The following is a 13,905-nucleotide window of genomic DNA, read 5'->3' as shown; positions in this document are numbered from 1 at the left end:
GCCGGGACCACTCTGGGGCCTCGCCAGGGGCTGGAGGCCAGACTTGGTGGGCCGTGGGTGGGGTGGGCTGGGACATACACGGAGGGCATGATGGTCAGGGCTGCAGGCTTGGCCCTGGCGTCCACAGACTTAGGGACCCAGACAGACAGCAGTGGGTAGACGGATGCACCGCATGGGAGGGGGAGTGACACGCTGGGTGCATTCCAGAAGCAAGGCTCGTTGACGGGCTGGGTGTCTACCACTGCGCTCCATTAGAGGAATAAAGGGGAAATCATATGCGCCTCTCAGTAGATGCAGAACGAGCATTTCATAAACACAATTTCTATTCATGATTTAAGAAACAACCCAGCAAACTGGGAATAGAGGCAACTTCATCGCCCAGAAAAAAAGATGTTTGTAAGAAACACTCTCGGCAAACACAGGACTTAATGCTGAAGACTGACAGCACCTCAGGGCGCGGGGCCAGCAGGACAGCCCTGACGCGCACGGTCAGCTTTGGGTGCCGGTGTGTCGGGGGGACCGTGACGCATGCACGCTGCGGGGGCGCGGGTGGTGGGGACACGGGAAATCCTGTGCCTCTGGATTCTGCTGTCAACCTAAAACTGCTCTAGAAAATACAAGTCTTTAAAAATTAAAACAGGGGCACCTGGGTGGCTCAGTGGGTTAAGCGTCTGCCTTCGGCTCAGGTCATGATCCCAGGGTCCCGGGATCGAGCCCCGCATCGGGCTCCCTGCTCATCGGGGAGTCTGCCTCTCCCTCTCCCTCTCCCTCTCCCTCTGCTTGTGCTCTCTCTCTCTCTCACTGTCAAATAAATAAAATCTTAAAAAAAAATTAAAACAAGAAAATAAAAACATTACTGCTCACTGAAAACACAATTTTGTGGAAAGTCATGAAGAATCTAAAGAGAAGGTATTAGGGGCACCTGGATGGCTCAGTCGATTTCAGCTCAGGTCATGGTCTTGGGGTCGCGAGAACGAACCCTGAGTCGAGCTCCATGCTCAGCACGGAGCCTACTTGAGATTCTGTCTCTCTCCCTGCCCCCCCCAATAAATAAATAAATAAATAAATAAATAAAGAGAAGGTATTAGGATTACTTAGCAGGCTTGTTGTAGCTTGGACACTCAACACAAGGCCAATACTAAAAACCAGTTATTTCCATATAAACAAGTAACAAACAGAAATGAACATTAAAAATAATTAAAACAGCACAAAAAAATTCAAATATCTTTGGATAAATCTAACAAGAGAAATTCATGAAAAAAAAACCCATAAAATATTGAGAAAAAAATTAAAAGACCTAATGAAGGAAGGGCCATTCCATACAATAAAAAAGAAAAGTTGTCGCCTGTCCCACAATCAGTAGATGCCATGCTATTCCAACCAGCAGCGGGGCTGGGAGGGCATGCATATGTGTCCACCTGTCTTAACAATCTGCCCAAAATCCCAGTGGAGCAAGACTACCCCACCCCGCGCCAAGCACCACCCTAGCACCACCCTAGCTAAGGCTGAGGGGCACTGGCCTGGAGAGGGCAGCCACGGACCCGTGTAAAGACCCGGAGCCGGAGCTGGGCACGCGCGGGACCCTGATGCGTGACCAGGGCGGCCCCCGAGCCCAGGAACTCTGTGTCCCTATTGAGGATGCTGGAGCTTCACTGGCCTCACACCCACACCCCTCACCGCCCCCCCACCCCCGGAAGACCTAAACATGGAAGACAGATAAATAGAGCCTCTGGGAGAATATTTTGATGACCCTGGGGCAGAGAGGTCTCCCAAAAAATACAACTACGGACAAGATTCCCACTAATCAAAAGGATCCTGCGGGAACCTGGCAGGGCAGGTCCTGGCCCCGCCTCACCTAGAGCCATCCAGCTGTCTAAGGGGACAGCCCTGCTCCCAGCTCTTCCTTCGCGGCCAAGACCTGGGCCCCACCCGACAGTTCTGCCCTGGGCGTGCTCCTGACCCGGCCCCCACAGCTGGGCGCCGCACACGGCAGAGGGCCGGCCATCTGGCCCTCCTGGGCAGTGACCACATCGGCCTTGTTCCAGGCTGTGGTCCGGGCCTTGGTGGGTGCTCCACAGTGAGCTGGGGATGGTGCCAGGGCCAAGCCCGCATACACACGGTCTCCAGCCCAGTGGCCTCGGGCAGAGCCCTGGAAGCCCAAGGTGCAGCAGGAGGGGACCGAGGCAGGTCTGAGTGGGGTGGGGCATGGCAAGGACATGGCCCGGTGGGCGGTGGGGTGTGGGTGGGGTGTGGGCGGTGGGGCAGGGAGGTCCCCTAGCTGAGGGGGGCTCTCCACTGACACCCATCCAAGGACACAGAAAGGAGGGCGTTGGGAGATGTTTGTCTGAAGGAACAGATAAGCAAACTAAGTGTCGCTTTGCAGAGCCCAGGGCAGGGACCTGGCGGGCCTGGGTCCCTGCTGCCCTGACTTAGGGATTCAGGCAGGAGGCTGGGCCTAGGGGGGCAGGTGGGAGCCTGGTGCCGAGGGCTCTCTGTCCACAGGATGGGCATCAGCCATGCCCGCCGCCTGGCATGGCCCCTACGTCCCCACCCCAGGCCTGGGGCTGGGCCAGGCCCAAGTTCACAGCTAACCTGCCCTGACGACGTGGACCTGTAGGCAGAGGGCCAGACAGCAGGACGGGGCCTGAGACAGATGGCCTCTGGCCTGTGCCTGGCCCCTGACCCCATCCCCAGACCATGCAGGTGGGGGCGGGGTGGGAGGCTCTGTGCAGGGAGGACACTGAGAAGCAACTCATTTCAGGAGTGAAACCTCCGCACCCACAGCCAGGGCTGCTCCTCTCTGTCCAGCACGCGGGCCTCACGGGCTGTCCCCACCAAAAGCCCTCCCGCACACGCACGAGGGGGCCTCAGGCTCCAGCCACACCAGGAGGCACCGGGGTGGCTCACCCTCTGCCCCGTCCCCCCGTCCTCCTGCCTCCCTGGTGCCCACTGGACACCGAGAGCTGCTAGCTGCCCAGCGGTGCCCCTGAGGTCGCTGACAGGAGGAAGAGAAATGCAGGGTCAGGGAGGGGCAGGGCCGATGGACAGCACTTCATCCAAAACACCACCGAGCTAACTCAGTGCCTTCACTTTAAGAAACAGATGCGTTCTAGAAAACAGCTCAGCGGCCACGTGAACACAACGGCCTGCTATTTCCTGTCATGAAGCCGGAGACAGAAATAAAACGGGCACTTTCTGTGGGGGGCGTAGGAGCAGAGAAATCTCAGAAACCGTGGCCGGGCGTGGCTGAGCTGCGCGGTGCTCACCGGGCCTCCCCTCCCCACCGTGGTCTCCGTGAAGCCCCCTCTCCTGAGCCACCCAGCCGTCCTCCAGAGACCCAGGTCAGGACCCACAGAGGCTCCCGCGGTTGGTCTGGGATCCCACTCGGCACCAGCGGGAGGCAGTGCTGGACGCGCTGAACCCCGGCTGCCCCGGCCAGACCCGCCCGCTCTGCAGGTCATCCCAGTGTCCACGTCCGCCCCTGGGGCGGCTGTCCTGACCCTGCCCATCCTCGGGTAGCTGCAGAGCGCAGGCGTCCAGCCCGGCTGTCGGCCTGAGCAAGGGCCGCAGCACCAGCCCCGTCGAATCCGCAGACCCAGCTGCAGTGTCCCGAAGGCCGCCAGTCTCCTGCCCTGCCCTCCGCACCGCCTGGCGCAGGAACCCGTCCCCTCTGCGGTGATGTCCATGTGAGCTGTGGCAGTCGGTGACGTTCTGCCTCCCAGGACGGGCGCACGCGGTTCCTCGGCAAAGGTGGGGGCCGTCACTCTCTCTAGCCCACCTGTCTGCCCCACTTGGTCCCTGGTCCCAGCCCCCCTGGGACCTGGTCCCTGGTCCCAGGTTCTACCCTCGTTTGGGGGGAGCTGGGACAGGACGGGGGGCTCAGCCCTTCCCGAGGGGGACATGTGAGGACCGGTGACAGGCGAAGAGAAAGGGCATTCCTCAAAGCCCCCATATCGGAAACCCCTCAGAGGCCCCCCAACAGCACCCAAACCCAACAGGCGGGGTAAGGTCTCCCGTGGGAGCCGCCCCCCTCTGGGAAGTGGGATGAGAAGGCCTTGTTGTCCTGCTTCCGCCAACAAATCATGAGCTTCCAAGACAGGACCCCCCCGCCCCGTCCTCAGCAAGGCGCCCCGAAGCATCAGGCCAGCATCCGGCCGGCTGTGGGGAGTCACGACGAGCGGGGCGTCCGCACAGAGGCGAGCTCCTGCTGTGGGCAACATCAGCACATACCTGAGGATCCAGGTGAAGCACCTGGAGGGTTCCTCCAGCAACCGGGATCCACGTAGGTGAATGCACCCCATTAACACACAGAAGCCACCAGGTTTCAAGGGCAAGTTAGACAATCTGCTGGAAGAAAGGATCCTACTAACAACAGGAATTTTAAAAAATGAAACACTTAGGTGTTAAAAAAATGTGGAATAAACAACGTGGAAGATCTACTTTTTTCATCTAAGAACAAAAGAACAAACAGGAAGGCAAACCCTGTCCTTGAGGGGGGTTGTTCCGGTTTTTACCCCAAACACGCACTGTCGTTTGTTAGGGTCACAGTCCTGCAGGTCAGGGGTGGGGCATGGCTGGCACCTGGGCTCAGGGAAGGGTCACCGCGACCCATCAGAAGTAGCCACCAAGGCCAGGCTGCGCTCGAGGGCGGGAAGCAGAGCCCTTGGTGGGAGGGTGTCGGGGACTGCAGGCGTTCTTACACCGTCGATGAGCTGTCCCGCACCCCCGGGGCCAACCGCCGGGGTAACGCAATTCAGTAAGAATACAGGATTTCTGTGGAACCAAACAAGCCCATTCTGATGCCGAAAGAAAGAGAGAGAGAGAAAAGAAGACAAAAACAGAAACGAAAAGCGACGAGGGTTGTTAGTCCCGCCAGAGAGTGAATCACCATAAAACCACGGTCACTAGGACAGCGTGCTGTTGGTTCACGAGTGGACAAAGACCAGAGCAGAAAGCTGGCGACAAACACAAAGACACGGGAACCCAGCACGTGATCGCTGGGGGGACGTGGACCGCTCACGGAGTGTTGTCGGGACACCCGAATGTCTTCTAGAAATAGAGGCGAGTCGGGCCCCTCCTATCTCACAGCAGAATAAATGCCATCTGGATCCAAGACTCAACGTGCTCACAGCTGACCCCTCACAGCTCTCTGTTCCGGGCAGGTTTGTGTTCAGCACTCACAAATGGAGGGGAGCACTGGCTTACGACCATTTTTCTCAGACAGGGAAACACAGGGAGGTTAAGTAACAGCGAGGAAAGTGTGTGTGTGCCACCTCGGTTCATGGCCTCTCATGTCACAGCCCAGGGATGGCTCCCCAGCCCCAGGGGCCAGGGGAGACCCTCACCCCAACACTTGGTGCAGGGAGGGGCGGGCCTTGCAGTGTTGACTGCATGCCCTGGGGGCCCCCCGTGTTTCGGGGGTCCGAGGGAGGGAAAGGGGCTTCCTGGAGCTTCGGCACTTGTCCCTCCCTCTGTGCTGAGAAGGAACTTCCGAACCCCCAAGCACGGGGAGTCCAGCGCTGCCTGAAAACCCCAACCACCCAACTTCTGATTCAGCTCCATTTGCTCCTACAAAGGCCACGTTTTCTTGGGGAAACAATCTTTGAGCCCAGTTGATGTTTCATTTGGAGAATGTTTTCTTGGCCCCAGGGAAGCGGAGGTCGGGAGGAAAAGGCCACTGTCCTCACTGGCCCATCCTTCCCCTCATGAAGCCTCAACACCAGCCGCAGACCCAGCCGGAGGAACCACGTGGATGCCCGAGGGCCTCAGGGGTATCACCCTCCCAGGGACAGATGATGCCCACTGCAGAGAGCTGACCTGGCCTGAGGCCGCCCACAGAGGCCTTCCTAAGGCTGGCCACATCTGCTGACCTGGACACCAGCGCAGGCCCGGAGACCCAGGCTGTGTCTGATCGGGAGGGGGGGGCTGTGTCTGATCCGGGGGGCTGTGTATGATCCGGGGGGGCTGTGTCTGATCCGGGGGGCTGTGTCTGATCCGGGGGGGGCTGTGTCTGATGGGGGGCTGTGTCTGATGGGGGGCTGTGTCTGATTTGGGGGGGCTGTGTCTTATCCAGGGGGGCTGTGTATGATCCGGGTGTGTACATCTGCTTTGGGGGGCTGTGTCTGATCCGGGGGGCTGTGTGTGTTCTCAGGGTGGCCTGCCCCTCTGCTAGCTCCAGCAGGCCATGGGTGAGGCCCTGCATACCCTCAGGCCGAGGCCCAGGTGTGATGGGCAGGTGTGACATCATTGTGAGGCCCACCCTACATGCAGCCCCCTGGGGATGGGCAGACAGAGGCCTGCGTAAGGCCCTGAGAGAGGAGGGGCCTGAAGATTCCCTGTGGGCACCAGCTGCACCCCCAGGACCTGGGTCCCTGCCCTCCAGACCCTAGATCCTCACTCCTGTCTCTGGTTGCTGGTTGGCTCAATGGCCAGAGCTGACCCCAAAGTGATGACCCAGGAGGCCCCTGGGGGGGAAATGTGGAGACCATGGCCATCCAGGACAAAAGAGGCATGCTGCGATTTGGGAACCAGTTCTTAGGGTCGAAATGAGAAGACAGCTCTTTGCTGACCACATCCCCCGCCACCAAAGCGAAAATGCCTCCCTACCCCACCAAGGGGGTCTCTGTGCCCAAACAGGCCCCTCATCTCTGGTCAGGACCCTGGGCCTGGGCACAGGGCAGGGGTGCCGCGGGGGCCTTTGGGCTCCCACGTTTGCAGTCTGGCCCAGGCCCCTGCTTTTCAGACACACCCCACTTCCCTCCTTGCTGCTTCTTGGCAAGATGAATAAAATGCGTGTGTCAAGCCCAGAGACTCAGAGAAACGACCGTCCTTCCCCCCATCGCCACACTCGCCTGCTTCCCCCACTTCTATGTGGGGCTCGGTCCTCCCCTGTGGTGTTGGCTCAGCCACAGAGTCCTCCGGCAGCCGTCGAGCCAGTGGCCAGCAGGCAGCCTGCCTTGGGACGACGAGACCACGTAGCTTGCCCCTCGGGAGCTGGAGGCTCCCTTCCCAGGGCACACGGAAGCGCCTACCCACTGCCCTCAGGCCAGGAAGGCTGCGCTTGCGTCCACTCGAGGCGGGCCCACGCGGCCCAGCCCCACACGAGCCTGGAGCACTGGGATGCCTTCCACCGGGGCTGCCTCCCTGCACACACACATGCCACCCATCTGCAGACAGCCCCACGCACACACACTCTGCACACACACCCCACTCCTCAGGCACCCCCATACCTGGCCCTGCCAGACGCAGCCCATCGGGGGCGCAGACTCACCTGCAGCATGGCCCTCGCTCCCAGCCGTGGGGTCACCAGCCACGTCACCCACAGCAGGGTCCGTCCCCAAGGTGAGGCCAGGGAAGGCAACAGGCAGCTCGAGGCGTGAGGACCTGGTGGAGAGTGATAGACTGTTCTCCCCACACTGACCGGCAGCCCACCAAGGGCCCACCTCTGTCCCGGTGCAGGGACCCAGGCGGCCTCGGCTGCCCCTGCCGGCCGGGGAAGCTTAGAGCTGGCTTCAGGGGCGGGCTTGCAGTGAGGACCCACGAGCTAACCCACCCAAGCACGCCCACCTCTAAATAATCCAGTCTGGCAGCAAGCGGTCATGCCCTGTGGTTAGCAGGGTGCCTGTGAATGTTTATTGTCTACAACACACTTCTCTGCACTGATGGAGACTATTCTGTCTCTCCTCCTTTATTCTGCGTACTTGAGGCCTTATAAAGACTTTGTTCCCATAGGCAGCCTTCCTCTGCATCGCAGTGAGACATGCAGAGCCTCCTGAGTACCCCAAACCTCACACAGATATGGAAGGGACGAGCCTCTCGGCTTCCTTCCCTGAAACTCCCCCTCAGAGGCAACCACTCTCAGGACTCTTTCAGCTGTCCCTTTAGATATGTACATTCATATTTCTTTTTCTTTTTCTAGATTGTATTTACTTATTTATTTATTTGACAGAGAGGGAGAGAGGGAACACGAGCTGGGGGAGGGGCAGAGGGAGAAGCAGGCTGCTGAGCGGGGAGCCCGATGCGGGGCTCGATCCCAGGACCCCGGGATCCTGACCTGGGCCGAAGGGGATGCTTCACCAACTGAGCCCCCCAGGCGCGCTACATTCATATTTCTAAATAATATGTTGATGTGGTTCCTCCTTCAGTTTCCAGTCTTACATGTGACTGACCAACTTCAAGCCAGAATTCACCATCACACCCCAGCGGCGCCCACACATCCCACAACCTCCTCAAACAGTTCTGTGAGTCTCCCTTAGCTCACTCTTTATAGAAGACGTGAGCACGACTATGTAAACACTACGCACGGCCGAGCCATGTGTGGACTGTGGTTACTTTTCCGTTCACGCTCGGTTTGCGCCAGCCTTCTGCTCTGGCCCCGCGGGAGGACCGGTGTTGCGCGGGCCCTCTCGCTGCAAACAGCATCAACTGGACAATGTATCTGTGGACGACAGGCAACACACAACCATGCCTGCTGACCGCAGGACAGTGCCCAAGGGGGCCCCCAGGACGGCTGGCTCCCAAGACCACGGATCTGGAGTCCAGAGAGCACAGCGCTCCGCCGGGTACAGGACGCAGCAGTGCATCTGTGGGACGGGGCACCGCAAGAGGGGTGACCCGAGCAGCCGGAAGTGCCCACGCACAGCGCAGGAGCCCCAGGCTCCCAGGAACAGGCGCCTCGGGCCTGAGACGGTAACAGAGACGGTAGCAGTCAGGCTGTGCCGGACATACCAGACTCCAGCCCAGCCAACACCAGCTGAGACTCCAGGAAGGCCAGGCTTAGGACGATGCCCAGAGTGAGCCCCCTCTTGACCTGCCCTGCCAACATCTAAAACCAAGCCCCAGTAGAATCAACATTGGTCGACTGTAGGTTGAGTTGTAGGTTGAGTCACACCAAGACAAAGATCCACCCTAACAAAATGTCAAGCCATGCTCACCTGTTCAAGGTAATCAGCTAGAAATTAACTGCCTACTAGAACAGAAATCAACATTCTTCATAGGAAGATAACAGAATCCGGAATCCAGAGCTGCTACAATGTATCATTCACAATGTTCAGTACATAATATAAAAATCACAAGATCTACCAAGAAACAGGAAAAAATGACTCCATAATCAAAGAGAAAAAATTAAAAACAAACAAACAAACCCAGATAATAGAAACCAACTCCAAGTGGCTGAAATGTTGGATTTATCAAAGACAAACACAGATATTATAAGTGTGTGTGAAGGGACGCCTCGGTGGCTCAGTCAGTGAAGCATCCACCTGCAGCTCAGGTTATGATCCCAGGGTCCTGGGATCCAGTCCCGTGTTGGGCTCCCTGCTCAGCGGGGAGGCTGCTTCTCCCTCTCCCTCTGCTGCTCCCCCTGCTTGTGTGCTCTCCCTCTCTCTCTGTCAAAGAAATAAATAAGACCTTTAAAAACAAAAAAGTGTGAAGAACGAATGGAAAACATGTCCAAAAAATTAAAGGAAAACATGGTCTTAATGAGTAAACAGACAGGGAAAATGGAAATTACTTGAAACTCTATAAAAGAACTAAATGGTAGTTCTCCAATAAAAAGTATAATAACTGAAATGAAAAGTTCACTGATTGGGCTTGACAGTGGATTGGAGATGGCAGATGAATCAGTGAATTTGAAGACAGATCAGTAGAAATGATCCTATCTGGGGATGGGGGAGGGGAGTAGATTATAGAACAAAGTACATCACTTCTTCCCTGCTGGCTGTTCTTTACCGCCATCACCGATGGGACTCTGACAGCGCTGCAGTACCTCCCTCCGCATGTTTCAACAAGCCTGGAAGTCGATCACCTGTTTTTAAAGACTCTGTCCCCCTGTCTCAGTCTGGACAGCCGCTCTCCACCCCGGTGGTACAGCTTTCACCCTGGGACTCCCGTTCTCTCTTCTCTTGGTGCATCCTGCATTCCTTGACTTCCAAGTCCTCACCTTTCTGTTTTCCTCCTGTTTCCAGAGGAGCACATTCTCCAGAATCTTCCTGACAAGAACTGCAAAGGAAGAACATTTAATAAGCCTTTGGTTGTCTGGAAGTGTCTTCCCTGGGCACTAGCTCTTGGCTGGAAGTTTGGCTGTGTGTGGGCCATAGGTGAGAAGCCATCCCTCAGATATGTGATGTTGATGGTCCTCCATTGTCTTCTAACCCCTTGTGTTGGTGCCCAGAGGTCTGAAGCCACCTGACTCCCAACGTCATGTAGGATGATTGTCTTTTCCTTCTGAAGGGCCTTCCCTCAACAGCATCCAGCATATCAGGAGGATGGATGGGGTGGGGTCCACTAGGCGCTCTCATGTTCTTCCGTTCTGGGACATGTCTTTTATTTTTCCTTGATAATAATGTCCTGGCCTCCCTGTTCTCCACCCTGTGGTGTAAGTACTCTTTTTTTTTTTTTTAAGATTTTATTTATTTATTTGAGAAAGAGCAACAGAGATAGCGAGAGCGAGCACAAGGGGGGAGGAGAGGGAGAAGCAGACTCCCTGCTGAGCAGGGAGCCTGATATGGGGCTCAGTCTGGGACCCTGAGATCATGACCTGAGCCGAAGGCAGACGCTTCACCGACTGAGCCACCCAGGCATACCATGGTGTAAGTACTCCGATTCTGGGCTTCCTGGAAAAACCTCTAATTTTCTGATCTTTCCCCTTCTCCACCTTCAGGGGAGATTTCCTGAACTTTATTTTGCAAAATGATCTTGAATGATTCATTTCTGCTATCAAAATTTTATTAATCAAGAGTTCTTTCTCCTGTCACCCCAGAGGACCTCACGACTCAGTCTTTGTTTTCCTACACATTCTTCTGCATCAGCGCTCTCTTTCCTGCTCACCCAGTGTCTTTCCTCTCAGAAGCTTTGCTCAAGTGTCTGGGGACTGCTGGTCATATTTAAGAGTGAGGCACCGAACAGCCGCTTGGGAACCGCGCAGGGGCAGTCCTGGGAACCGCGGGCCTCACTCGGGGTACCCGGGGCCCGGAAGGCCTCTCCTCTTGGCCCGTCTGTCAGGAAGAAACGCCCCCATCCTCACCCGCAGGTGGGCACTGGGCTGCCATGGCCCAGGTCCCCGGAGGGTCGGAGTCTGGCCCCTGTCCCTGAAAACATCCCAAGACCCTGTTTCCAGTCTGGAGCCCCCCGGGGTGCTGTGGCTGGGGGCCGGCCCTCTGCCTCGGGCTCTAGCTTTCTCAGGTGGTTAGACAGCAACACTCAGCAGGGCCTTCCATCTCCATGGGGCTTTTCACCTCTTCCCTTCTCTTTGCCTTTATTAAAAAGGCAAAACTGTCTTTTTAAAATGCGTCTGCTGTCATTTTGATGGGCCTCAAGTGAGGCCTCGGCGGCACTCATCTCCTAAGGACTGCTGCACCTAAGCCCATAAATGATGTCGGCCTGCACTGTCCTCTTCTTGGAAATCACTCCCCACCTGCCCCGGAGGTGTGTACGCCTCCACCCACCGCAGCTCAGGTGAATGGACGCCCCTGCGCTTCTCAGCAGGAAAGGAAGACATGGGCCTGTGGGACGGGTGGTCCCCACAGTGCACTTACAACCCCACCCTGTCCAGAGATCGGCCCCCTGGAGGTGAGGTAGGAGTTTCCTAGGGTGGCCAAGGCAAAGCACCACAGAAGGAGGCTTAAACAACAGAAATTCAATGTCTCAGAGTTCTGGAGACTGGAAGTCAAATATCAAGGTGTTGGCAGGGTCGGTTCTTCCTGAGGCCTCTCTCCTTCCTGTGCGGACGGCCGTCTTCTGTGTCTGTGTCCCACTCTCCTCTTCTCAGTAGGGACACCAACCTAATGACCTCATTTCACCTTAACGACCTCTGGAAAGACCCCATCTCCAAATACATTCTGAGGTGCTGGGGGCTTTTCACCCAAAATTCAACACGTGAATTTTTAGGGAGACACAATTCAACCATGACAGGGGGGCTGGACACTCACCTGGTGCTCTGGTTCTGTGGGGAAGGGTCAGGGTGCCTTCACAGACAGGAAAACGGGCTCAGCTGGGACCAAACCCCAGTTTTCTCCCAGCTCTTCCCTTACACCACTGTTCACTTCTATTTGCTTTTAATTGATTTTTTACTATTTACAAAGGCAATTATGCCTATAGTAGAATATTTGGAAAATGAAATACATTTGCAAATTTGGAAAAATTAATGCAAAAGAAAGACACCCTGTCCCTCTGGCTGTCTGTCCCTCTGCAGAGACATCTGGTCAGGGTCAGCCCTGGGACTTCGTGGAGCGCCTCTCCCCTCCCAGTGCCGGCCGGAGGGACAGGCGCCCCTGGGTAGGTCAATGCTCCGGGTCCAGTGCGCTCCTGACAACAGACTCCTGTCTGCTAACTCAAGCCACGGAAGGCTACTTGGCAGAAAGGAGATGCTTTAGGCACAGCTCCCGCTTTTTTTTTTTTTTTTAAAGATTTTATTTATTTATTTGAGAGAGAGAGAATGAGAGGCAGAGGGAGAAGCAGACTCCCTGCCGAGCAGGGAGCCCGATGCGGGACTCGATCCTGTGACTCCAGGATCATGACCTGAGCTGAAGGCAGTCGCTTAACCAACTGAGCCACCCAGGCACCCAGGCACAGCTCCTGCTTTAACACAGCAAAGTTATAATTTCTCTTCATTGCGGGTCTCCTCCGGGATCTTGTTCTGAAATCACGAGTGTTTTCTTACATCACATTAAAGTAGCTCAAGTGCCTGATAAATACCATACGTGGCCACAGCTGAGAACCAGAGTGCTCCAGCTGGCGCAACCAAAGCATCCCCGGGGCGCCCGGCCCACCCCGGTACCTGTCCCACCCCGACCGTGGCCCCCACCGGTGCCAGACCCCGCCCCCTCCCGCCCCCACGCGGGACCTGCTGCCCAGAAGCCTCCTTCCCACTGCCCCTCCCACCGGAAGCAAGTCGGCCCCTGGGGGGCCCGAGGGCGTGCCACTCCAAGCAGCAGGGGTCTCTAAGACGAGGAGACAGAGACTGGTCCCCACAGCACACCCTCTTTGGGGGTCTCTGGCACCCTGGCACTGGGAGCCTGGGGACAGGCCCCACGGGGCACACGGGCAGGTGCTCCCTGAGGCCCATGGCCAGGGATCTCGGGGGGAGGGGCAGGAGGTGGAGGGGGGTACTCTCCTTGTCTGCTGGTCCCACACATAGCAGGGGTGCCACTCACATCCCTCATGGTTGCCCTCCCCTGACGCCCGCCGAGTCACAGTCTCAATCCTGTCCACCTGTTTGTCTGTTTACTGCTGGCCCTTCCCTGGGGGTCCTCACCGAACTGGGTACTGAGGGGGAGGTCAGTGCCACAGGTCCCCTGGTGCGCCGTGCCAAGGAGACCTCTGAGGCCCCTTTGGCTTCAGGTCGGAGGATGACTCTTGGGCCCACCAGAGGGTCCCCAACAGGGGATGCTGGGCACACTCCAGGTCCCATGGGCCCCTCTCTGAGGATCCACCAGGAGCCCCGCCCGTTCCTTCCTCTGGTCATTCCCTCACCCCAGCAGACATGCCTCACCCAGACCCCAGTTCCTTGTAGGGCCAACTTACAGCCGCCTGCAAGCCTCAGCAGGGCCGAGGTCCTGGCCTGGCCTGCTCCAAGGTGTCAACATCGCTGTTTAGCGCTTCTGGAGCCCGTGACACTTCACAGTATGTGCAGCAGATGCCTGGACGGCATCTCAGGCAGGTCCATCCACAGCACCCCCATGGGCAGTGAGCCCCTGGCTGGGGCGGGGAAAGGCCGGTGCATGCTGGGGCCTGCATTCCCTGGACGGAAGGCTGTTGGGGGGGAGAGTAAAAAGCATGATGGGGGGCGGGAGCTCTCCCCGGGGTGCAGCATTCTGGCTCAGCACACTTTTATGTCTCCCCTCCAAAACACAGGGCCAAGCATCCAGCTCCAGCAGGACTGACTGAGAGCCACTTGGTTGGTTTCCA

General features: G+C 57.2%; 1 long non-coding RNA gene across 1 annotated transcript; it reads right to left on the bottom strand.

The window, feature by feature from the left end:
• Positions 1-6,241: 6,241 nt before the first annotated feature.
• Positions 6,242-13,562, bottom strand: LOC118017480. The gene is made up of 4 exons (XR_004681169.1): positions 13,522-13,562; positions 9,941-9,999; positions 7,271-7,383; positions 6,242-6,951 (listed from the first exon to the last, which is right to left on the bottom strand). It is a non-coding gene; the product is annotated as an uncharacterized LOC118017480 (long non-coding RNA).
• Between the last annotated feature and the right edge of the window lie 343 nt (positions 13,563-13,905).

This window comes from Mirounga leonina, unplaced genomic scaffold, assembly GCF_011800145.1.
Source record: "Mirounga leonina isolate KUSES-001 unplaced genomic scaffold, KU_Mleo_1.0 Mir_170, whole genome shotgun sequence".
NCBI lineage: Eukaryota > Metazoa > Chordata > Mammalia > Carnivora > Phocidae > Mirounga > Mirounga leonina.
Note: the sequence above shows the minus strand (reverse complement) of the source record. Positions and strands in the feature narration are given on the sequence as shown.